This window comes from Ambystoma mexicanum, chromosome 5q (assembly GCF_040938575.1).
Source record: "Ambystoma mexicanum isolate Mex_15411 chromosome 5q, UKY_AmexF1_1, whole genome shotgun sequence".
Taxonomy (NCBI): Eukaryota; Metazoa; Chordata; class Amphibia; order Caudata; family Ambystomatidae; genus Ambystoma; species Ambystoma mexicanum.
Window position 1 is genome coordinate 705,570,967 of NC_090933.1, and position 24,132 is coordinate 705,595,098.

At 46.6% G+C, this 24,132-nt stretch overlaps 1 protein-coding gene across 17 annotated transcripts in view; it reads right to left on the bottom strand.

Moving 5' to 3' along the window:
* NCOA2 (nuclear receptor coactivator 2) overlaps nt 1–24,132 on the bottom strand; it is a 2,606,235-nt gene that overhangs the window by 1,511,874 nt on the left and 1,070,229 nt on the right. For 3 of the 17 annotated variants that reach the window (XM_069621176.1, XM_069621175.1, XM_069621174.1), the window contains exon 1: nt 12,300–12,603. The exons of the other annotated variants lie outside the window; for them this stretch is intronic. The gene's annotated coding sequence lies outside the window, so the exon portion shown is untranslated. Of the gene's footprint in view, nt 1–12,299; nt 12,604–24,132 lie in introns of those variants that run through there. 17 annotated transcript variants of the gene reach the window in all.

Genomic DNA, 24,132 nt, shown 5'->3' on the forward strand with positions numbered 1-24,132 from the left:
GGCGTGCAGGCGCGCCCAGTGACAGCAGAAAACGGGAGAGTGGCGCCAGAAGAAACGACCTCCCTCCCACGTGCGGAGTGAGGCTGCGCAGGCCAAGAAATAAGGCCATGCCGCAAGGAAGCGGTGAGGTGGGGAAGGTAATTCACCTCACACAGCAGAAGGGCTGCTGCAGCTGCCCAAGCACAGTCCCAGGTGCCACAGCATATCGACACACAAACTCTTTACTGCAACGCAGTCATGTCGGACACGGCGACCACGCCAGTGTCCTCCTCGGGCGGGGTAGGACCGGCGCCTGGAAATGCTGATACAGCACAGGACAACAGCCAGCATGCACACTAGGAGGGAGCAGCCCAAGTCATGCACATGCCCAACCCATTTGAAGTCAGAGATACCTCCAATCTGGGGCCCAGATGGAACATATGGCTACGGGACTTCAAGTTCTACACAGGTGCCATAGGATTGACAGACGATACGAGGCTGAAAAATACACTGTTCATGGCAGTGGGACCAGCGGTAAGAGACATTGCGGGGGAGCTGTTGAATGTAGAAACAGTCACATACGGGGAGCTACACGCCAAGCTGTCCGAATACTTTGCACCGCATACAAACGTGGATTATGAGCGCCACATGTTCCACACAACAAGACAGGAAAAAGGGGAATCAATAGACAGTTTTGTGATGCGCCTCCGCATCAAACTGAAACATTGCGAATTCCATAGATACTCCAATGAAGAAGCGCTCAGGTCCCAAGTAATAGCCGGATGCCTCTCACAGCCTTTTCGTAAGCAGCTCCTACAGAAACAACGATCGCTAGAAGAAATCCTGGCGCTGGCCCGCATGGAAGCAGCGGTGGACTCGCAATTGGACAGCCTAGGAAAAGTGTCCATACACCAACACAGTGACAACACCAAGTCGATCAATAAACTGTATACCCACCCAAATCAAGCCAACAAACACCCCGATGCCACATGTTTTAAATGTGGTTATGAATACCCACACACAGGGACATGCCCGGCTGTAGGGCAAAAGTGCACCGCATGTGGGGGAATGGACCATTACAGGGCCATGTATAAGAACGCCCCAACCCACACAACTCCCAAACAGCGCTACCAAGAAAGGCGCCTGCCCACCCCCCAGAGCCCGCCCAGACCTGCAGTGGACAGCGAAAGACGGCGCGCCAGGAAAGAAGACAGAGACCGCAGAAGCCGATACACACGCGAAGATAAACGTTCGTCAGAGGACACGAGATGATCACACAGGCGGCGTTTTGTAAGATACGTTGAGACCAGATCCCCCACCAGTACTGACACCCCTTCGTCAGAAGAGGATCAGAGAAGGAAAGGTTACGTATGGGCCCTACAGGACAACACGGCGGCCACCCAACACAGCCCCATTTTGACACTTCAAGTGAATGACACCCCACTGAAGTTTCTCGTGGATACCGGAGCGACGGTCAACATTATCAGTGAAAGCGCATATCAGTCCTTGACCACACAGCCAAAGATCAGAAAGGCCACGGTAGACATATACCCCTATGGCTCCACGACACCCCTGCCATGCAAAGGCATGATCACAGCAAGATGCACACATAAAGGGCACTCCGCAAAGATCCCGCTGTACATTCTAGACACAGAAGCTAACAGCGGATGTATACTGAGCTTCCGGACAGCAGTAGACATGGGACTAGTACACATCTTATACCAGCTGATGGCCCACAAGTACTTTACAAAACCGGACTCAATCGAACAATCATTCCCAAAACTCTTCACCGGCCTAGGCAAGCTGCGAAACCGAAAAGTACACCGCCACATCAACCCCCAGGTCAAACCAGTGGCCCAACACTATCGAGGCATTCCGTTCAATATCCAGAGACAGGTGGAAGTGGAGTTGGACAAGCTCATCAAAATGAACGTCATAGAACCTGTATCGGGCCCGACGCCATGGGTATCGCCCATCGTCCCCGTCCCCAAGAAGTCACCAGAAGGATCCATACGCTTATGCGTAGATATGCGCAGAGCCAACACAGCCATCGAAAGGGAAAGGCATCAAGCGCCCAGGATCACGGACATGATCCACCTTCTTCATGGGGCGAGAGTTTTCTCCAAGTTAGACCTCACAAAAGGATACCACCAAATTGAAATTGCACCGGAATCCCGTTACATCACCACATTCGTCACTCATCTCGGCCTGTTTCAATACAAAAGACTCAGTTTCGGCATATCCTCGGCCGCCGAGATCTTTCAGGGGGAGATTCACAAAGTCATCAGACACGTCCCCAACTGTCTGAACTATTCGGACGACGTCCTAGTCTACGGCAAATCACAGGAAGAACATGCCCTAGCACTACACAGGGTATGTCAAGCACTGGACGACGCAGGGCTAACCTTGAACAAATCCAAGTGCGAGTTCTCGAAAGGATCTCTGAGGTTTTTCGGGCACATCTTCTCAGATAAAGGCATGAGACCCGACCCGGAAAAAGTAGAGGCCCTCAACTCAGCCACGCCCCCCGTGAACACCACTGACCTCAGGTCGTTTCTAGGACTGGCCAGCTATTGCTCCAGATATCTTAAAGACTACGCCACAGTCAGTAATCCCCTGCGCCTACTCACCCGGAAGGACACGCCATTCACATGGTCGAAGGAGTGTCAAGCAGCGTTCGAGGCGATAAGGAAGGCCATCGCACAGGCAGAAGACATGGCATACTTTGACGCCAGCCGTGACACCGAACTAATAGTGGATGCCAGCCCGGTGGGACTCAGCGCCATATTGACCCAGAAAGATCCCAGGGAGCCACACATCACGCATGTGGTAGCATACGCCAGCCGGAGCCTGACGACCACAGAATAGGCATACTCACAGGCCGAAAAAGAGAGCCTCGCGGTCGTCTGGGCTTGTGAATATTTTCATCTCTTCCTGTTTGGCAAGGAGTTCACCATCATCACGGACCACCAGGTACTACTTACCATATACGGCAGTCCGAAGGCCAGGATGCCTCCGAGAATTGCCAGATGGGGCCTACGCTTACAGGACTACAGGTTCCACATACAGCACCGCCAGGAAAGGAAGAAAACCCAGCGGATTATCTCTCCCGGCATCCCATGTCCACGACGGCGTCTCAACCGTCCATAGCGGACGCATACATAAATTACATCATACATCACCTGCAACCACTCCCAGTAGGGTGGCTGGAGCTATCGATACAATCAGAGGCAGACCCAGCGCTGCGAATCGCCCGACACTGCCTACAGATGGACAAGACGACCCTCATGAAACACCAAGCCAGAGGTGAATCGGACACTACGAGGGAAGACATCAAGTGGCTGGACCAAGTCCGGGAAGAGCTGACCGTGGTAGAGGACAACATCATACTAAAAGGTTGCAAGGTCATCATCCCGAGAACGCTCCGGGAGAGGATAGTACACCTAGCGCATGAAGGACACAGAGGCGTAGTCTGGTTCCCTCAACTCGATCGCTTGGTGGAAACCATAGTGGGAAATTGCCACGTATGTGCGCAAGTGGCGCCCCCGCCGCACCCAAACCCATTACAATCTTCACCGTTGCCAAACAAAGTGTGGGAAGAGCTAGCAGTAGACCTATTCGGACCACTGAACAACGGGACACACGTGGTCGTACTTATGGACGAACATTCAAGATACCCGGACGCCCAAATAGTAGAGAGCAGTGCCACAGCATGTGTCATTCCACCTATTGACAGGATGCTCTCTGCCTATGGCATCCCCAAGATCATAAAGTCCGACAACGGTCCCACATTTATAAGTCAAGACTTTCAGCAATTCGCAAAGTACATGGGGTTTCAACATCGACGCATAACCCCCCCGATGGCCACAAGCCAACGGTATGGTCGAGAGGTTCATGGCCAACATAAAGAGAACCCTCCAAATAGCCCATGTGCAAAACAAGCCATTCCAACAGGCCCTCAATCAATTACTACGAGAATACAGGCACACGCCCCACAGCACGACGCGGAGTGTGCCCCGCAGACCTGATGTTCCGAAGACCGATCACCACGCGACTACCTGAAGACCCGAGACCACAAGATCTGACACCGCTAGAACAAGAAGCGCAAGCAAATGACACCGCGAGGAAAGCAAAGACAAAAGAGATCATAGACCGGAAAAGAAGAGCTCGGGAGAACATAATGCAACCAGGAGACTAAGTATGGCTCCGGCAACCCAAGAACCGGAAAGAAGAAGCCACCTTTGCACCCACGCCTCTGGTCGTGACACACAAGAAGGGCTCTATGGTCACAGCACAAAGAGACGACCGCTCAACGGTAACCAGGAACAGCTCGCACTTCAAACGAGTCAGACTGACTCCAACAGGCCAATGGACCTGGGACAGAGATAGCGATGAGGACAGACCATGCGAAGAAGCGTACCAAGGAGACGGTGAAGAGTCAGAAGGCGAGGCGCCCCTCCCCACACTCGCCAGGGACGGACCGACCCCGATCAAGACAACACGACCGCAGAGGAGTCGCATGAAGCCGACGCGACTCATTGAGGAGATAGGGTAAGAGGGGAGCCCCTCAGCTCGCATGTTAAAAAGGGGGGAGATGTCAGGTCGCCCACATCGTTGTGTGGGCGGACCCCCGTTGGGTCCCACAGGACATGACTTCCTGGACGTGACGTCAGGGGAAGGGGAGGGACGAGGGCAGGTTCGGCAGTTCCGCCGATGTGTTGAATAAAAGAGGTTGCATGACACCCCGGCTCCCGCGTATCATTCCTGCGCAAGCAGGGCCTTCCCCGAGGGGACGCTTCAGGAAGAAGCGGCGCCTCAACACCACCATGTCAGAAATAAATCTCTGTGACCTATCAACTTATTCTCATCAAAGAGACTTACTTTTTTTTTTTTTTTTTTAAAAAACACTCTTTTATTGGTATTTTATTATAACAATCCCACAACTTCCCCTTTGAGCTCCCCAACCCCCCGGATGTCAGTCCCCCCCAAACACACATTAACGTAATTTAACCAAGCAATCCAACCGATTCCCACTGATACCACCCCCCCTCCATTGTCCCTCCCCCACAAACCAGTGTCCCATCTGATTCCTTCTTTCTCCATTGGTCACAGCACTCCAACCTTTAGTGTCCATTGCTCGTTGAGAATTGGGCCGGTTCTCCTTCCGCTCACACCTGTGGGCTCCCCGGTCCCCGGTAACACTTTCATGTTCGCCCTCATGCGCATGCTTCTTCACGGTGAGCGCAAGTCATTGTCCTTATCAAGGAGACTTACTTGACACTGAAATGAGTGCTCAAGATAATTGGCAGCAGAATTCAAATCCCTGCCCAGGGCGCCAAGAATGGTAAACCACCCACGGCCTAACACTCAAGCTCTGGCTCTGCAATGTGAAAAGTCAAACATGTGAAATTGTGAGACAAATGATTTGCATTCTGAGCAATCATCAAGATGGAACCCAAAATTTACCTTCACTCAAAAGAGTAAAAAGGTTCATCACACCTCAAGGGTGCACCAAAATTCCACAATCTCTCCAACTAGACAAATTGGGAAACTACGACTTCAAAATATCCAAAATGATGACAATTATGTCAATTTGAACCGAAATAATGTTATGAAGTTATTCAAATGTATCCCATCCTTACGGACTATTCTGTCCGATGATATCAAGATTGTTGAATATCCAACAGAACGCACAGCTGACCAAGTTCTATTACACATTGCCTCTGCCTCAGTTTGCAGCACAGTCATGAGAGCTTCTGAAGAGCTGCTTGCGTTTGGCTTTGACATTATGCTCGAACCCTCGGACCTGGTGAATTGCGATAATGGCTCAATATCAATTCCCTCAAACGAGAAAGATGCTACTCGGAGACGTGACGATCTAAGGAAATTGCTTGCTGATTCATCCACAAGGGCAATCCAAACTGGACAAAATGGCTGTAATTTTGTGCGAGCAAAGCCCAAATTCGGCCCCCGTCAAGATCAGCAATAGCAATGATCTAAAGAGTGCGAGTCCTGGAGTGAGTTCCTATCTTGGAACACGAGAGGGTTCACGCATCTATTTAACGATTTTGACATTGACTTACAAAAGGTTATTGTAATTTGCCTCCAAGAAACGTGGTTATGTGAGACACCGACAAGAGATTGCTTTGTAACCCATTTGAACCCAGTAGTGAAAAATCAAAAGGGTCGCCCTCATTCGGGTCTCTTGATGCTGGTAAAAATAAATCCTTGGTGGACGACACTGGAAATTTTTAATCTAAATCCTTTTATTCAGGGAATCATCTTGCAATCACTGCACATAGAAGTGGTGGAGCATCAACACTTCCTGATTATTAATGGACATTGGAATCCTCAAAAAATCAGCACTTTGTCCTTCATAAAGGTGACCACTCACCTTATAGGTAATGCCCTAATAGCATTTAGAAATCTATTATCTGTTGTGGCGATCTAAACTGCACGTGGTTTAAATTCGACAGAGCAAAATTTAAATGTACCCTTAAATGAGAATGAGGTTGCCACTCGTGCTTGGATGACGGCCCTAACGAATTGTAATTGCCAAATGGTAAACGGAAACGTTGAAGGTGACCAACCGCCGACATCTACTTGGCATCGTGCAGATTCACAAAAAATGTTAGATTATTTTTGGGTATCCCGAAACTTGGCCGAAAAGACGATAAATCTGAATGTCTGTAAAATGGCTAATAGCAATTACGACCTCTTGCGTTTTTCCTGTATGATGAAATGGGCAAACCCACAAAAACTATGTGAAATTCCATTATCAGTAAATGCTGGGGGAAATTGGCTCCGAATTAACATAGTGCAAATCCAGAAACTGAGTGATAAGCTATTCAAACATTATAAAGGACAGCAAGTCAACTACGCCCGTTAGTGAGACTCTTTAAAACATCCATAGTTTCATCACGATCAATGGGGGTATCTCACAAGCATATGTCAAATACCATCCTTTCAGCCGAAAAGAAAAATATGCGGCGAGATATAAGACGGCTGAAAAAAAATCCTGGCTCCGCTAAAACAGATGAAGTAAGAAATGAAATTAAACAAAGACAAGTGTATAGAAACTGGTTAAAATCTCATAAAATCATCATTCAACAATACTGTTCAGAGGAAATGATGAAAATTCTGGTGACCAAAAACACTCAACAAATATGGGTCATCTTGAATGCAGGAAGTTCCCGATGTCCTGCCTTAATTTCAAATGAAATTGATGGTGCAATATGGGAGGAACACTTTGCTCAAATATATCGGCAACCCCCAAAAGAACTGTGTGGTTTATCAGTGAACAACGATGTAATCTGGGAGGCCAAAATTGCTTCGTCCGACATCGAGAATGCCATTAAGAAGCTAAAGAACTCCCATGCTGCTGGCCCCGATCTAATCACCAATGTGATGTTCAAAAAACATGCTCCACAAAGGGTAGTCTTTATTGAAGCCTTGTTTACGACGATCTGTACGACAAAACAAATACCCGAATCGTGGCACGAGGCAATAGTAGTTCCAATATACAAGAAGGGCAATCGGGCTGATCCTACCAACTATCGCCCGATCACCTTACTTGATACCATTGAGAAGATCTTGGGCTCTTTTCTGCGCCAAAAACTGGCCCACTGGGCATGTAATGCCAAGATCCCGGATATTCGCTAAACTGGTTTCACAACAGGAGTAGAAGTAAACTTGCTTATCCTAAATATATTAAAGCTTGAAACCTTAAAGGCAAAGAAGAAACTGTACTTGGCTTTAATAGACATGCGACAAGCATTTGACAAAATAAACCGTGCTGCTTTGGAAGAAATTGACGCATTGGAACTGCCCGCTATCTATCCTAGAACCGGTGCAAGCTCTCCATACCGGCACATCGATTCGGGTTTGACTAAATAACCAAGGAGATCTATCAAATAAAATTCTAACTACCAGAGGCGTTAAACAAGGATGCCCATTGGCGGCCGAGCTATTTAAGCTCTTCATTTCAGACTTGCACGAGTACTTGGATCAAGTTCACTGTTTCCCCCCAAACTTAACAGCATTGAAATTAAATGCATAACATATGCGGATGACCTAGTCTTGATCGATCGTACGCCGATTGGGTTACAACGGCTACTGACGAAATTACATGAGTACTTGGATTGCAACGACCTGGAATTAAATGTCGAAAAAACTAAAATAATGACCATCGGGTCGTCAGGGACCCGGAAAGATAAAGCCTTCAAATGGAAAATCGACAATGAAATCTTGAATTCAGTAAAATGCATCCGTTATCTTGGAGTCATGTTTAAGAATTCCCTAAATGAGCATCACTGGAGGCTGGATTTAGCAGCGTGTACAGAGTATGGGAAATTCAGTTTATCACCAGTCTTCATATTTTACTCTCAAAAGGTAGTCCCTGCGATAACTTTTGGAGCAGAGGCAGGATGAAATCTGGACCCTCAATTCTGGCACAAACTCAAAGCAAAATTTTGGCGGCGTGTTCCCGAGTCTACCTTCTTATGTGTCAGTAACAGCTATTCGCTATGAACCATCATTGAATTCCTTACATTCAATTGTAATTTGGAAATCATTAAGTGCATTCCGAAAAATGTGTGTAACTCCTTTAATCCCAGCATATAAAATCTTTGGAACAAATTCTGAAGAAAGTAGTACAAATGTGTTAGTCGAGTGGAAGATAATTCTGGTAAATCATCTTCTAAAGGCCGACATAAAGTTTGAAGATTTGATCAATCTCCCCCAGTGGGTCCAAAAGAAATTTGAATCCTGGTCCTGGATCAGTAATTTAGAACAACGCAACAAGAGGGAATCAACGCTGAAGGCTGAAACGAGACCTCATAAATTGAACAAACAACGCAGATACCTGATAAAGTGTCCTTCACGCTATTATCGTGAGAAATTCCTGAGGTTTCGTTTAAATGCGTTGAACACTAAAGAAATGATGTGGCAACAAAAGAACAAAGACATAACGGACAATATATGTCAATATTGTTCGAGTGACATTGAGTCATTACAACATCTTGTCACAGTTTGTCCTGGGCTGAGTACCCAACGTACTTGCAATCTTGGGTTGTACGCACCCCAGGACAGTGATATGGAAAATTGGTGGGGGCGCATGATTGCAGGGCATGATATAAAACTATCCTGTGCAGTGGTTAACTATTTGGACTCTATTTTGATGAAAGTGGTCAAAAAGTAACTACGGACAGTGTAAGTCGGCTGAGTGACCACCTTTCGCTTCTTTTGTGATTTTTTTTCTTTTTTTCTGTTCTATTTGATTTCAAGAGTAAAGTCGACATTCTGGTTTTATGTGAAAAATTGGGTACTTGATTTGTTGATGATGTCCAGGTGTGATGAATTATTTGTAAAAGTTGGGCTTTATTCATTGTTTTTGTTGAGATAGCCAAACTGAAGTAGTTACAATAAAAAAATAATAATAACTGCCCAATACAGAGAAGATTAGCAATTACACAAATTCTGTATTTTTACCATTAAATCCTCAAAGAAATGTGCACTAAAGCAACCAAATGTATGGTGCTATTACATGGGCCAGGGTCACTTGTAAGGTCATCATACTTGCAAGACTGGTTTCATTACATGCCTTGAGCCGCTACATAAATGCTGCACGGAACACAGATTGTATGGCAACGCAATAATAATGCGTTTAAAGGAACGAATATGCATTCAGTTTAAGAAAAAGCAGGCTGGAGACCCCTTGTTTAGCGTCCGTCCTGCAGTTATAAATGCCATATCATATCAGTTGCTAACACCTCCAATAGGATACATGTGAAGTTGCTGCTGCAATTCAGCACGCTACATCCACATAGTCCTTCCTCAGCTGTCAGGGTAATGTTAACTCGGTTTTAGCAATAGTGAAGATACCAACTACACACGAGCGCAGCATGTAAATGAGGAGGATTACGGGGGACGATTTAGCATGATTGGTCAGAGACAAACATTAGAATGCTGGGATATACAGTAACCAACGTGGCAAAAGTGTCTTTAGTCGGTTTGATTTAATAAACTGCGCTCCTCCTCCCGACCCTTTGCTACGGTGCCAAAATATTCAATGGCTACCTGTTTGGGATAGAAAGACGGCTAGATTAATTTGATTGCGGACATAAGGGGCCGGTGTTCTGCGCGTGCTCGGCACATGTGTTCATGGAAGGCAGGAACGTCACGCACAATGGGCTTCTTGGGAAGGGGCTGTTAATTAATAGCTATATACATAATCCTACTCGCTCCTCCAAGGGGGGCAGTCAGATGTTTGAGCAAGGGTGGCGCAATGCTTTGGAAGCCTATAAAGTGGCACAGCGCCACATGCTCATAGTGGGAGGGTTTGCTGCCTTCCTGTAATAGACTTGCTGTGATAAGAGGGTGGCCGTGATAGGTTACTAGACACAGCTCCCCCAGCAAATTCTACAGGGCTCCGCAAATACTCCCCAGTCTCTTTGCCATTGGTAGAGAATTTCAAATGGAAGCTCTTTATTGGTGGCGGTTCACTGGAGTAACCATTGTCCACAACGCCCACAAAAGGCACCGATTTGTGGCACACCAACAAAACATGTTTTAGCAGTTTCTCGTATTTTCATGATGAATCCTTGTATGACACGCAAAAGGTTTGCATGTTAGTGAAAACGTGCATCACTACAAGATATAGGTCTGTGTCTAACAAGAACAAGCAGGTGACCTTATCACACAGTATGTTGTGTTGTGTGTCCAAGTCTTGGAAGCATATTTGCAGAGCCCATGGGAGATTTAGGTTCAGACTTCAATTCCTGTCCTTTCAATCTTCCATTCAAGATGGGTTAAATAAAACTACAATCAAACTTTTTTTGTTGTTAACATATGTCAATGCATTTTATCTTATTTGTCAGGTTAACGTATAGCGTGATGTGTATGAGCTGTACTGTAAGTCATCACTACAAAAAAGTATTCTTGAAAGCGAAACAAGAACACATTTCTCTACCAACTAGACATGAGGACACATGACTAAGCTGTACATTGGTCTTAAAGTCCGGTTTCACCACTTAAAATGATTTGCCAGGATCACACAGTTTAGTAATCTCACTGAGCATTGCCTGTGAAAATTAGAAGCAACAATAGCTGAATGAGTTCACAAGGTACGCTATTAAAAAAAAGCCTTACTCATGGTATAAAATAGATATAAATATATGACACACCAGGTTATTTACCTCTTGGCTTTCTCATGCCAACTTCATGCATTGTAGCTTCACACGATCCAAAAGTGATGTAACGCCATGTGACATTTTCTGTAATGCTATTTCTGGGATGTCTATACATATGCAAATTAGAGGGCCTACATGCCTATTGGCCCACAGGGCCTTGCACATTTTATAACCCGTACTGAGTTTTTAAAGCATGAGATCATTCAAAACAAATGAAGAAAACCGTTCTGGGGGTTTAAGAAAATATGGCAAGTGCAGATCCAAGCCCATGGATGAGCTAATTCGGTGGGCTGAAAGGATGACTATTACGGTCCTGACTGGCACTCAGAAACATGCTATAATAAATATGCACGCATTTATTGTAGAACAAGGGTGTTAAGAACAGAAAATAACGAAGCCAGGAATAATCGAACAGCGGAAATCCTTTGGTAAGGTGCATTTACAAAAAATGATTGGACTGCATGGGGTAGACTCGGTCATGAACGGTAAACGTGGTAACATAGGGACAGGAAGACAAAACAAATAATTAAGACATTGAGAGAATAAACTGTTACAGCACAGCATTTGCAAAGATGGTCGCATTTAAGTAGAATAGATTGGTCCACTTTGTATTTTTTGTTATTAAGCACACAAGGCTGGTATTTAACTTGTTTGGCCGTGCTCCTCATTTGCTGCCAATAAGTACAAATGATTAGCCAAAATTCTCATAATTGTGTTCAAGCGTGCGCCCGGGTTTACCAGCTAGCGCTGAGGAGTTGCAATGTATTCTTTTGCACTTCGAGAGCTAACACAAACACGTTGCTTTAAAACGATCCTTCTTCCTTTATTACTGAAGTGACGTAGCTCCCTCGCCCTGCCCCCTCCCACCTTTCTCCGGTTAAACCCCATCTGCGGCGCTTCTTTACACTATACAATGAAAACCATTAAAGTGCAGCTGCTCCCCTGCAAACACACAAGACTTATCGGACACCACTGGCGGCCGCTTCCCATCGCAAACCACATGGAAGCAGAATCCCCCATCGACCTCAACAAAACAGCCACAGCAGCAAAATATTGTCAATTCTGCAACAAACAGACGAGCGCGGTCCCTGCAAACGGGGAGGACTGCCCGGGCACTTCACGAACACGCACCTCTGCCATCGAGCACAGCCTCTGCCGGTGGATAGGTCTTCTGCAGCATGGCACCTCCGGGAAACGCTCCACATCTCACACACGGCAACAGTCAAATGCGACCGTCTTACAGGCGAGGGCCCTCCTGTACAGCAGCCGGCAGCACGGACATGCCCATAGCGGGGAGGACGTGCGCACACGGCGGCTTATCGCCCCTGTCATCTGCTCCTAATGACAGCTGACAAACCTGCCAGCAAATCCCCTTCCCTAGCTGCTGATCAGATGGACCCCCCCTCCTCCTCGCTCCCCTCCTTCTTTTAACAGGCGGCACAGCAAACAGGCACTGGAAAATTCTGCTCTGCGCCCACCCTCCCCCTCCCCACACTTGTGTGTCTGTGGCTGCTCCCTTTACACGGGATAATAGCCGGCCCTGCCGCAGGCCACGTGACCACAAGCCGACATTAGGGATGCCGTATGGTAATAGCCGCCTGAATAGGCCTCTCCCTGCCCCCTCGCCTGTACACCAATGGGCGGGCAAAGGGGCCCCGTCAGGGCTGCGAAAAGGGGACGACAATCGCATGCACCGCCCGTTCCATTGGCTAAAGCGGCTCTCACCAATGCAACCTCCCTGTCGTACCCTAAAATCACAAATGCATTATGAAACCCGACAACAGTGGGCTGCCTTCTCTGGGAAAAGGACACGCTGCTGCAAAAGTCACAACACACTACGAAAGTACGCTGCTGGGGGCGGGTGTAAAGGCAATTTTACTGCGCACGTGCGTGTATGCACATTGTGTTACTTAATACCATACGCATTTTGCAAAACTGTTTATTTGTAACATAGCGATGATCACACTGCAACAGATAGAACAACCCGTTTCAATAAAAAACCAGGGGGCGCTGATCACCGTTTTTGGTGGGGGGAGGGGATTCAAGATCGCCACACCAATGCCGACACATTTATAACAAAGTAGCCCAGGACAGAGCCGCCATAAAACGTCCTAAATTCTCCTCGTCAGCATCCCTGACGCTACAATTAATGTGGGTTTCTCACAAAGTGTTTAAAACGCTGTTTTTGAAATAGAAGGATTAAGCAAACGCCCCAATCTGTGATGAATGACGTGTTGGAGAATCCTTATTCTCTGACAAATTGCTGCTTCTGTTAAAAGTTAATGTTTGGTCAGTTGTACTGCTTTACACGTATGTTTGGAGGCCATGAAAATAGCATAGGTACATCCAACCTAACATAATATATGCATACCAAAGCCCCCAGCTGGTCTATCTGTGCATGTGCCAAGGAACATTGAATCACAAACTAAAGCCCTTTAGGCACCTAGCCTATGATGGTTTCTTTTAAGGGCGCACAAAATGTGTTCACTTCATCGTGACACAAATTTCGTACATAGCAAACAGCAAGTCTGTATGAAACACCTAAATGCAGGGAACTTATCAAACAGGCTTGTTGTGGTCTGGTTAAGAATCACACGCAGGCAGGAAGGTGCAATTATTGGCATGTATTTCCTCTAGACACATAGCACTAGCCTCTGGCTTAATAGTTACTTTTTCAGCATTATTGTCTTAGATACAAGCACAGTCTCTGCTGGATTCACCAGTGTGAACTGCAGGAGGTTATATCTATCAATTCAAGTCTGCAGGGAGAGGTTTGGGCTGTCGTCCGCTTGCTGGCTCGCCAGGCTCGTAATGTTCTTAGCGGGAAGTCCCGCTTCCTAGCTTGCGTCCGCTCTCGCAAGACATCGCGCAGGACTTCCTTGAAGTCTTTTACTCTACATACCTCATTTTGTTGGAAGACGTTGAATTACTCCATCACGTAGTCGGTATACCTTCCTGGTCTTTTCTCTCTTTGGTTGACTGTTCTCTGCATTCTCTTCTTGGGGGGTTGCGCTCTTTTCAATGGCTCTCCCTGGTCTCACCCCACTCCTCTTGGGGCTGTGTTTCACTTGGGATGGTGTCCATTCATTCTGCTCCGCTTCATGTTCAGGTTGTTCTCTCATTGTCAACTTCTCCTTGGCTTCTCTGCTCTTGTGTTGCGGGGCTGGGTGCTTCTCCTGTCCCTTTTTCAATATAGCGTCACCCTCTCCAAGTTCCATCGCTTACCAACTTGGGTGCGTACATGATTTGTTCCTCGCTGCACCACCTTCACTCATCTGCTGAACTTGGACCCAGTCACAGGATCTCTATGTAACATTTTAATCTTCATCAAATCTCCCTCTCGAACTGTATTTTGTTGTGACTTTTTTTCTTTCGTTACTATATCTCTTAATGTTCTCTTTGCACTTCTGCATTCGCCACACCACGAACCAGCATGGACGCTGCCCTGCGTCCTCTGAGGAGATGGAACAATGATATATTTTGACCCCATTGGGGATAAGGCAGCCACTGCTTCCATGACAGTGCTAAGCGGATTGAGACCTGCTGCGGTAGCTGAATGCAGGGCTCCCTTGACGAACCTGTTGGTGCGTTTCACCAAACCATTTGCTTGTGGGTGATATAAGGCTGCTTTGATTTTCTGGACATTGTTTTGCTTCATAAACTTTTCAATTTCTCTAGATACAAGGTGAACTCTTGTCGGTGACCAGTTCTCTAAGCAACCCACTTTTAAAAATGTTCTTGAGGAAATTAATCACAGTATTTGTCATTATGTTGGATACAAACTCGACTTTTACCCATTTCGATAAATAGTCCACTAACCCTATGCCATACTTGTGTCCATGTTCCATTAGTTCAAGCGGGCCTATGAAGTCCATACCCAATTTCTGCCAAAGCACCCTTGGCACTTCTCGTTGGGTGTAGTGGCGCTGGTCTTAATTTAAGTTGTTTGTCACTATTCAGGCATACATGACATCTCTCTGTCATTGTCTGTATTTCTAAGTCCATTCCTGGCCATTGATTCCCTCACTCTCCTTTTCGTCATGTTTCCAAGATGACTGGCGTGAGCCCTGCATATTATGGTTCTTCCCACTGCTACAGATGGGATTACTTGGTCACCTCTCACAAGCATTGTTTAACATTCGAAGATTTCATCAGCTACTTTCCAATAGGGACGCAACTTTTCTGGGATGGATTTCTCATCAGGCCACCCATTCTGTGATTTTTGTTGTAGTGGCATCGTTGGCTGCCTTTTCGTTCCAGTGTCCTTTGCTCATTTCGAGGAATTCTCAGCCCCTTAAATCAGTGAGTGATGCGACCATACATTCATCTTGTAGGAAGATGGTCTCTGTGTCTTTACACACTGGCAGTCTGGACATATAATCTGCTTGGGCATTCTTCCACCCCGTTATGTGTTGTATTTTGTATGTGTATTCTTGCAGCATAGCTGCGATGCAAGCAAGGCAGGGTGTTGATGTTTGGGTCCCTTCTGGGCTCAGTAGGTGTATTATGTGTTTGTGATCCGTAACCAGTAGATATTTCGTGCACCGGACGAATGTGCGAAAGTAATCTACAGCCCACGCACATGCCAACATCTCCTTTTCTATGGAGTAATTTATTTCTGTTTGCGAGAGTGCTTTAGATGCAACAATGTGCTCATCATCGCCTTTCTTGTGTGAGGGTTGCCCCCATTACATACGCGCTGGTATCCGTGGTGATCATTGGTTTCCTTTGGGGATTGAAATGGTTGCAAGCAGGGTGCATGCATGATGCCCGTTCCAACTTCTTCAAAAGACCTCAATTGTTCTGCATTCCTTTGCACTGTGTGTTTGGTTGGTGTGTGTTTTGTTTATTTGGAAATAAAATTGTTTTTTAAAAAAAAAAATTGTTCTGCATTCCTCTACTGATACTCTGCACCTTTACTGAGCAATTCTCCCATGGGTGCGGTAGTCTCTGAAAAATTTGGCACAAATTTTGCATAATTTTTGGGTAATCCCAAGAATGATCTCAACTCTTCTTTACTGTTTGGAGGAGGCGCCTTCACATGGCTTGCAGGAGATCTTTCTTTGGGCTGATACCTGCCTTGGATATGGCGTATCAAAGATACTCTACCTCGCCAGTCTGTAGTACACACTTATTATAGCGTAGCCGCACTACTGCTTCTTGTAACTTTGCCATCACTTTGCGGAGAGTTGTATCATGTGACTCTTTGTCCTCCGCATAAATTAAAATGTCGTCTTGAAAGTATGAGACATTCCTAATATTTTTCAACAGGGAGTCCATCATGTGCTGGAACACGGAGGCTGCTGCAGACAACTCAAAGAGCATTTTGGTGAAGTTCCAAAAGGGGTTATGAATGCAGTGAAAAGTCTGGACTCCTGATGCAAGTTGATCTGGTGGTAGGCATCCCTCATGTCTAGTTTTGAAAAGACCTTTGTCTCCTTCAGCAAAATCAGCTCATTTATGCTCAGTAAGTGATAACTATCCACCACAACTTCAAGGTTTAGACTGAGTGAGTCAATGCAGATGCGTAAGTCGCCAGTGTTCTGTTTCTTTATGAGTACTACAGGGCTGAGCCATTCCGACGACTCCACCGTCTCTATGGATCGTTCTTCTAGCATATTGTTGAGTTTCTCTTGCAGTGCAACTCTCGCCGGCACCGGTCTCAGCCTGTGCTTGACTAGTACAGCTTCTTGTTTTAACCTCATCTTGTGTACATAGTTCTCAATTCGGCCGGGCGTGTCTGAACATAGTTCCAGAACCTCTTCTTTGGTGATTGATGTTCCACTTTGGTTTATGGACAACACTTTTCCATCCACGTTGGGGACCAGCCTAATTTGAAATTTGGCCTGGTCATCCCAGCCTAATACTGGTGGTCCGTTTTCTGCGAAGTACACTTTGGTTTTTGTGAATCTTCGCTTGATTTCCACTGTTGCCCTGATGTATCCTATAAGAGTCACACTGGCACCGCCATAAACTGTGGGACTGATGTTTGTCTTCTGTGCCTCCACTCTTTCTTTCCCCACCATGCTTTTGTACAGGTTCAATGGTAGTATGGCGAGGTCTGAGCCCAAGTCTGCCATTACCCTTGTTTCATGACCGTCAAATTTAAATGGTACAATGAGGCTTTTCCCTCTAGGTCGTGAGGCTATTAACCATGAGAACCGCGGCGCATGCATCTTCATCAGAGCAGGCCTCTCTGCCCCCTTCACCCTGGATTGCCGCCACAGCCTTCCTCCCTTTCCAGGTACACACCGAAGCAAAATGTCCATACGTTCTGCATTTCAAACATTCTTTATTCCTTGCTGGACATTCTCTGCTGTTGGCTAGGTGACTGGTGCTGACACATCTGTGGCACTTTAGCAGTTCACGTCTCCCTGCTGTGTCATCTTCGGCGTCGCGTTGCCCCTTTCCTCTTCTGCCTCTGGACTGTACCCACTGCACTTCTGGTGACTGCAAGGTGGTTCCTTGTGCCTGCAGGACTTCTCTACCGCTCTCGCAATTTGGATGGCTTTGTCCAACAATATTTCCTTCTGAAGAATAAACTTATCTAGCACTTTTCTGTTTTCATGTGCACAATGAGCATGTTGCAGATTCTTTCTTCTGACGTCGCTCCAAAAGCGCCCAATGCTGCCAACTCTCTTAACTTGATCATGTAATCGTCTACTGGTTCGGCAGGTTCCCGTTTTCTGCCATAGAACCTGATTCTGTGTAGTACGACGTTTTCCTTGCATGAAAACCTCCTGGCTATTCTTTGCTTGGCTTCTTGATAGGCATCATCGCCTTCCCCTGTCGGGGCTTCCGGGTTAAGGCCTGCAAACGCTCTGTCCTTCCACGCCCAGTACATTCAATAATATGGCCTTCTTACATGCTGCTGAGTAGCTTGTTGCCCCATTGCTTCGAAGTATGTTTGAAACAAAGGCTCCCATTGGAGCCTTGGAATGGCTGGCTTGCCTGGGACATGCAGGAACGGCAGAGGTGGCGTTGCTCCTTGCATCATGGAGTACGTGGAACACGCTTGGATCCTCATCGACAATTATGTTGTGCTCTGGTTAAGGATGACACGCAGGCAGGAAGGTGTAATTATTGGCATTTATTTTCTCTACACACAGCACTAGCTTCTGGCTTAATACTTATGCTCTCAGCATTATTGTCTTAGATATAAGCACAGTCTCTGCTGGATTCACCTGTGTGCAGTGCAGGTGGTTATATCTATCAATTCAAGTCTGCAGGGAGAGTGATGGGCTGCTGTCCGATTGCTGGAGCGGCACTTGTAATGTTCTTAGCGGGAGTATCTGCTTCCTATCTCGCGTCTGCTCTCGTGAGACTTTGCACGGGACTTCCTTGAAGTCCTTTACTCTACAAGGCCCTTCTGGATGTGTATAAGTAAAACCAATGGCACAGTTTAAAGCAATATCAAGTTATGCTACGTCAGGTGTGACTATCTGCCAGAGCTAACTTTCGGCTCACATCCGATTGCATTCTAAAAAATAATAGGCCTGCATATTTATATTGTGAAAATGTACAATTATTGTACAAGCATGCAAAATGACATGCCAAAAAAGCTAGGACAGTGGAATTGATCCCGCAAAATTTCATCCCAACTGCTTTGCACTAGGGAAAAGTGGGTAGCAGTTTATCGGCATAGTACACGTTTAAAATGTTTTTTTTTATTCAACAGTTATGCTATGCTACTTCACATGCACATTACTGCTGTATAACAACAAAACATAAAACATTTCATACTTAGACGCGTCTCTCTACACTTCTGCATGCAACCTGCAAGTGTATGTTCACGCCAGAGCTGTCTCTGCCTTTCATGCTTCCCCAGCTAATAAAATGAGTAAGCTGTAGGTATTTCATTGTGTCTGATATGTAAAATGATGTGAATCAACACAACTGCAGTGTTGAACAGAACGCAAAAACAAGTTGGTTTTCTTGAAGAGACTTCTGGAAATAAAAAACGGTATGGCAGATGAACTCGGAAATAGATAGGCGTGGATGGGGAAAGTGCCTAAGCAGTAGAGGGAGGAGATCTGCTTTCACAATGGATGATCGATGCAAACCTCCCCAAATGTCTTGACCGGCCCCCTTCTGAACTCTGAAACTGGATGCCGATTTATCACGGTTTCTCATATGTATGGATACCGTGCCACATAAGAAACAAACTTTTTAATACATTCAGAATGTTTTCTTCACATTGTTTTTTGTTATTAATGAACTACGGGCATCTCTATGATCATTGTTCTGACATGGTAATTATTTCATTTTTGGATTCACTTGGAAAACAAACAAAAGGCACAGGGAAATATTCCTTCAATGAAATCATATACAGGATTCCTCTATGTACAAATAGCACAGTTCCATTCTAGGTCAAGACTGGAGGCGATTATTATGCTTCAACTTCTTTAATTCTACTCTTCAGCAGTTCCAACAAATAGCCTGAAAATGATCTTAACTTTCTCATTTTCTTTTAAAACTACATTTCCTGATGCGCGGATGGGGTAATAAGAGTGATCACTGGGGAGGGGGGATAACATGGGGGGAATTACACGGCAAGAGAGCATCACTGAAAAGGCTCTGGCATCTCTCAGTGGGAGATGCAGGGGTCGAGCATTGAAACAGGCCAAGGGTGCCATGCAGTAGACTGGGCAAATACTGGGGACCTGCAAACAGAGGAAATAACGAGCATACAGTACCAGGAGGGAGGGATGTGGGGGGATTCAAGCAGGGGTAGTTGTTGGAATGTTCATTTTAGTGGTTATGGTTACTTTTTCATTGTCCCTTTGAAGCAATAACGTGATCAATGTTGTAATGTTATATTCTCCTTCAACACAAAATAAAAATTTTATGTGAAAAAAAACTACATTTCCCTCTCATCACACTCCTTTTTGTAGTCCATAACACTTCCTGTCCTTTGATCCACCTCTTCTTTTCCTGCTTCAGCAAGGTAAGTTCACATTCTTACTGTAGAAGCTGTTCAACTCACAGTGAATTTTAAGAGAATACATTGACGGATTAAGGACCTTATGAACTCTGTCATTAATAATTTGGAATTGTGACCATGTACTGAACTGAAGTTTATTAACAGTTTTGGGCTTAGTGCAAGCGGCTTTTAGTACACATACACTTTACTTACTCTATGGTTTTGGAATTACCACAGACTACTAGCCACTCAGCTGGCCCTCTCACTTTGAAACCCACGTCTCAGCGAAATTGGACACAATTCAAACCTGATAGATATATAGCGTTTGATGTACTAATGCTATGGTTTTGGTAATGTATTTTAACTGTATGGCGTTACTTTAAATGTGAGCGCATTATAAATCATACGTGCAGCGTGTATCTCCATTCGCCAGTGTTAGCTAGCAGCACGACATCTGCACGCAACGTTGAAGGCTGCCTCTCCCTGGCAGACTGAGCGGGACCCGTGCTTTATTTCAAACACAATCGGGTCAAGATCGGCTCGACAGGGAAGCGAGCAGCGAGGGAGTGAGTGAGTGAGTGAGTGGCAGCCCCCTTCCTTGAGGGGAGCAGAGCTAGCCACGTCACTTATGCGACGCAGCTTATATTTATACTCCGGGCCGGCATCTGGTGAACTCGATAGAGCCCGCAATCTATCTGGAGCCAGAAAACATCACAGACATAAAGTAAACAGCAAACCATACAGAGCCGAGAATCAGCAGCGCTGTGATAGCGTTGAGATACTGGAGGCAGCAGGCACCACGAACGCGCTGCAGAGAACAAGCTCGGCAAGAGCCAGTTCTTTAAGAGATACGGCTACAGGCTGTGGAGACCAGTCTGATAAGACTATGGGGTATCACTACATAATATCCCCAACAAAAATATCGCCGTAGATATGATATGGCTGTTTGGTTCTCCATAGGCAATATTTTTGTTGGGGATATTATGTGGGACCAGGTGTTGCGGGGGTGTCCCCCACAGGGTCCATGTGTGAATTTCACCGCAAAAATATGGCGATATTTTTGCATCGCAATATTTTTGCGGCGGAATTAATACATGGAACAGACTATGGCAGGTCAAGAAACCTGCACACTACGCAGCACATAAATATGGGAAAGCAAGTGCTGTGATTGTGAAAACAGAGGTGTTGAGTGAGCCACTTTAAAAAAATAAAAAATTATATATTTAGACCAACAGAGTGTAATAGTGGACATGCACTTCAGCCTGCTTGTTCAGGTATTGACACACAGCAACCTGATATTCAGCAATATGTCAGACTAGGAGTGGAGTGAGGAGGGGCAAACGCAGGACTTAAAGCTAAGCTTCATAGGTGCTGGGAAGGTCTCATAGGTCTCCTGAAGGCCTTTGCCTTTTCCTCTGCATCCGCGCACCTGCAAGAACAAGAACAGCGTTAATAGTATACTTATCTTGGGGAGTATCCTGCTTCCATCCATCGCTCCTCCAGTCCTGTGGGCAGCATTTACGGCGATGTCATCTCCATCTCGGCACGCCGCATCCTAGAAGAAGCGAGCAAAAGGAAAATACATTAATACGCATACGCGCATCCCCCTCACCCAAAAAACAGCAAGAGTCGTCAAACTCTTACCTAGAGTCGAGCCGCTCAGGGTAACTTCAGTTCCAGAGCACGCCATCGACCTGCAAAGGGAAAAGACAAGACAGGTTAGCACATTAAGGGCAAGAAAGTGCCGCATATCGCACTTACTCAATTCTCTCAGCCGGCAGCCTCGCCGGGACATTGCAGCGCCTGTAGGGGACAGAGAGAGACATTGATCAGCACAAGAAAAAGCGAACAGCGCAGTTCATCGCGCTTTCACTCACCGCTTAGTGGTCGGCTCCCTTAAGCCGCTCGACACCATCTCTGACTTCGCCAACACCTCAGGAGAAAGGAAAAGTTATAAAGGGGGGCGGGGGGCAAGAGACAAGAAGAGGATAATTCAATACAAATCAAACCTACCTTGTCAGACCCAATTGGGCCGCACCAGTGAAGCAACTAGGTTCTATAGCGCCCACATCGACCTACGCACCCCTGCACAGAAGGAGCAGGACGGAGAGCACACAACACCAGAAAACAAGGTGAGGAGAGGACATAGGGGAAGGTTTGGTCCCCAAGGGAAGAGGGGGTTAAGCACCCAGAAACAACAGAGTTTAAATCCGGAAATCCTGTGTTTCAGGCCCAGTCTCCAGCCGAACAGATTCCAGGGAAGGGTTCGAGGCCGTGGGAGGTCCAGACAGGCTGAGTGGTGTCCCCGTGGATACCAGGTGAGCGTTACATGCACCAGTGCCCGACACCAGTAGAAGCCAAGTAGTGGGACGACGCAGAGGAACGCGGCTGTACACAGCGACTATAAAGGAGGTACGGAACTGAATAAGGCACCACAGCATAGGGTGAGGCAGCGGGGAAAGCTGACAAGCTCCGCCACCACAACAGGCGACGACATTGATAAACACAACTACAGCTATAACAGCTAAACTGTACATCCCCCTGCTTGAGCCTGGCGACCCCCGCTATTGTGCATGCATAAGGCGCACATCCACATAGCCGAACAGATAAGCATACCGGATGGCCCGAAAGGAAGCCATATTGACAGCTGGCCGAGGGGTCACACAGAAGCGACTGGAACCTAAGAGCTAAGCCACTGGTGTGACGGACTACAGCAGAGCTACATACGGAAGAGGTGATGGCGTCCAAAATACCGGCAAGGCCAAAGTGAAAGCCCAAACACCAGAAGCTGCCACACATACAGGGGGAGACACACGAGGAGCAGCAAATCCAGTGCGCAGCGATCAACAGATCCTGGAAGCCATTGCAGAACCGAAATCCTCGTGGGAGTGCAAGATTGATGCAGCCATGGCAGAATTAAAGTCCTCACTGGAATTCAAGATTGACGCTCTCAGTATGGACGTTAACCTCCTGAGGCAAGACGTGAGAGCGCTGGCGGAGCACACAAGCGGACTCGAAATCAAACTGAAAGCCAACACAGACCCCAGCATGGCCAACACCAAGGAGGTCACTATATTGCAACAAAAGGAACGCAATCTGGAAAGTCGGGCAGAGGAGGTAGAAGGATGAGCATGACGGAACTTACAGGTGATGGGACTTCCAAAGGGAGAAGGAGGCACGGACCCGACAAATTACAAGAAAATATGCTGCTGCAAGAGATAGGCGCAGGAGCGCTCACACAGGGGTTCACAGTGGAGAGAGCGCATAGAGCCCTAGCTAAGAGGCCGCCACCGGGAGCTCTTCCCCTGCTGATCATTGCCAAGATATTACATTATAAAGACAGGGAAAAGATTTTGGAACACTTCTGCAAAGGTGGGAGGATAAGCGGGGCATCAGCAACCGTCACAGCGTACCCGGACTACACATTTCTGGTACAGAAACAGTGGCTGCACTACGTGGTGGTCAGAGACGGCAGCACGAATCCGGCTTCAAATACATGCTGCTGTACCCAGCGAAATTGAAGATTACACACAAGAACAAAGCGTTTTTCTTCAAGACACCCGGGGACATGACAAGCTGGCTGCACACGCTGGGCTGCCCGGCAGGAGTGGAAGGCCAGTCGCAGAGGGGACAGGATAAGTGAACCTGCATTCCTCCTGTAATGCACTATTGACTAATACAATTGATGCTAGATAGCAGTAGTAACACTGACATTGAGATTGGGAAGGAATACAATCCAGAGTGAATCACAATACATGCAAAATGCTGAGGCAGTGATTGGAGACATTGAACTATTGTGCAGAATATCGATTGCTAAGCGCAGGAGACGAGGGTGCTACCCTGTTCTACACAGCATTATGAGACACGCTATGACCCCCGATAGTTAGATTAGTTAGGATACCAGTTGTGTAGTATCCTCCTGCAGCGCTTCGAGTACCGGCTGACCGGGAAAGAGGCGAGATGTGGGGAAGCCTAAGATCCAGGGGTGGAGCTGGGCAACAGTTTGGGTTGGTTGGGGAAACAAGAGGGGGGGGAGTTGGG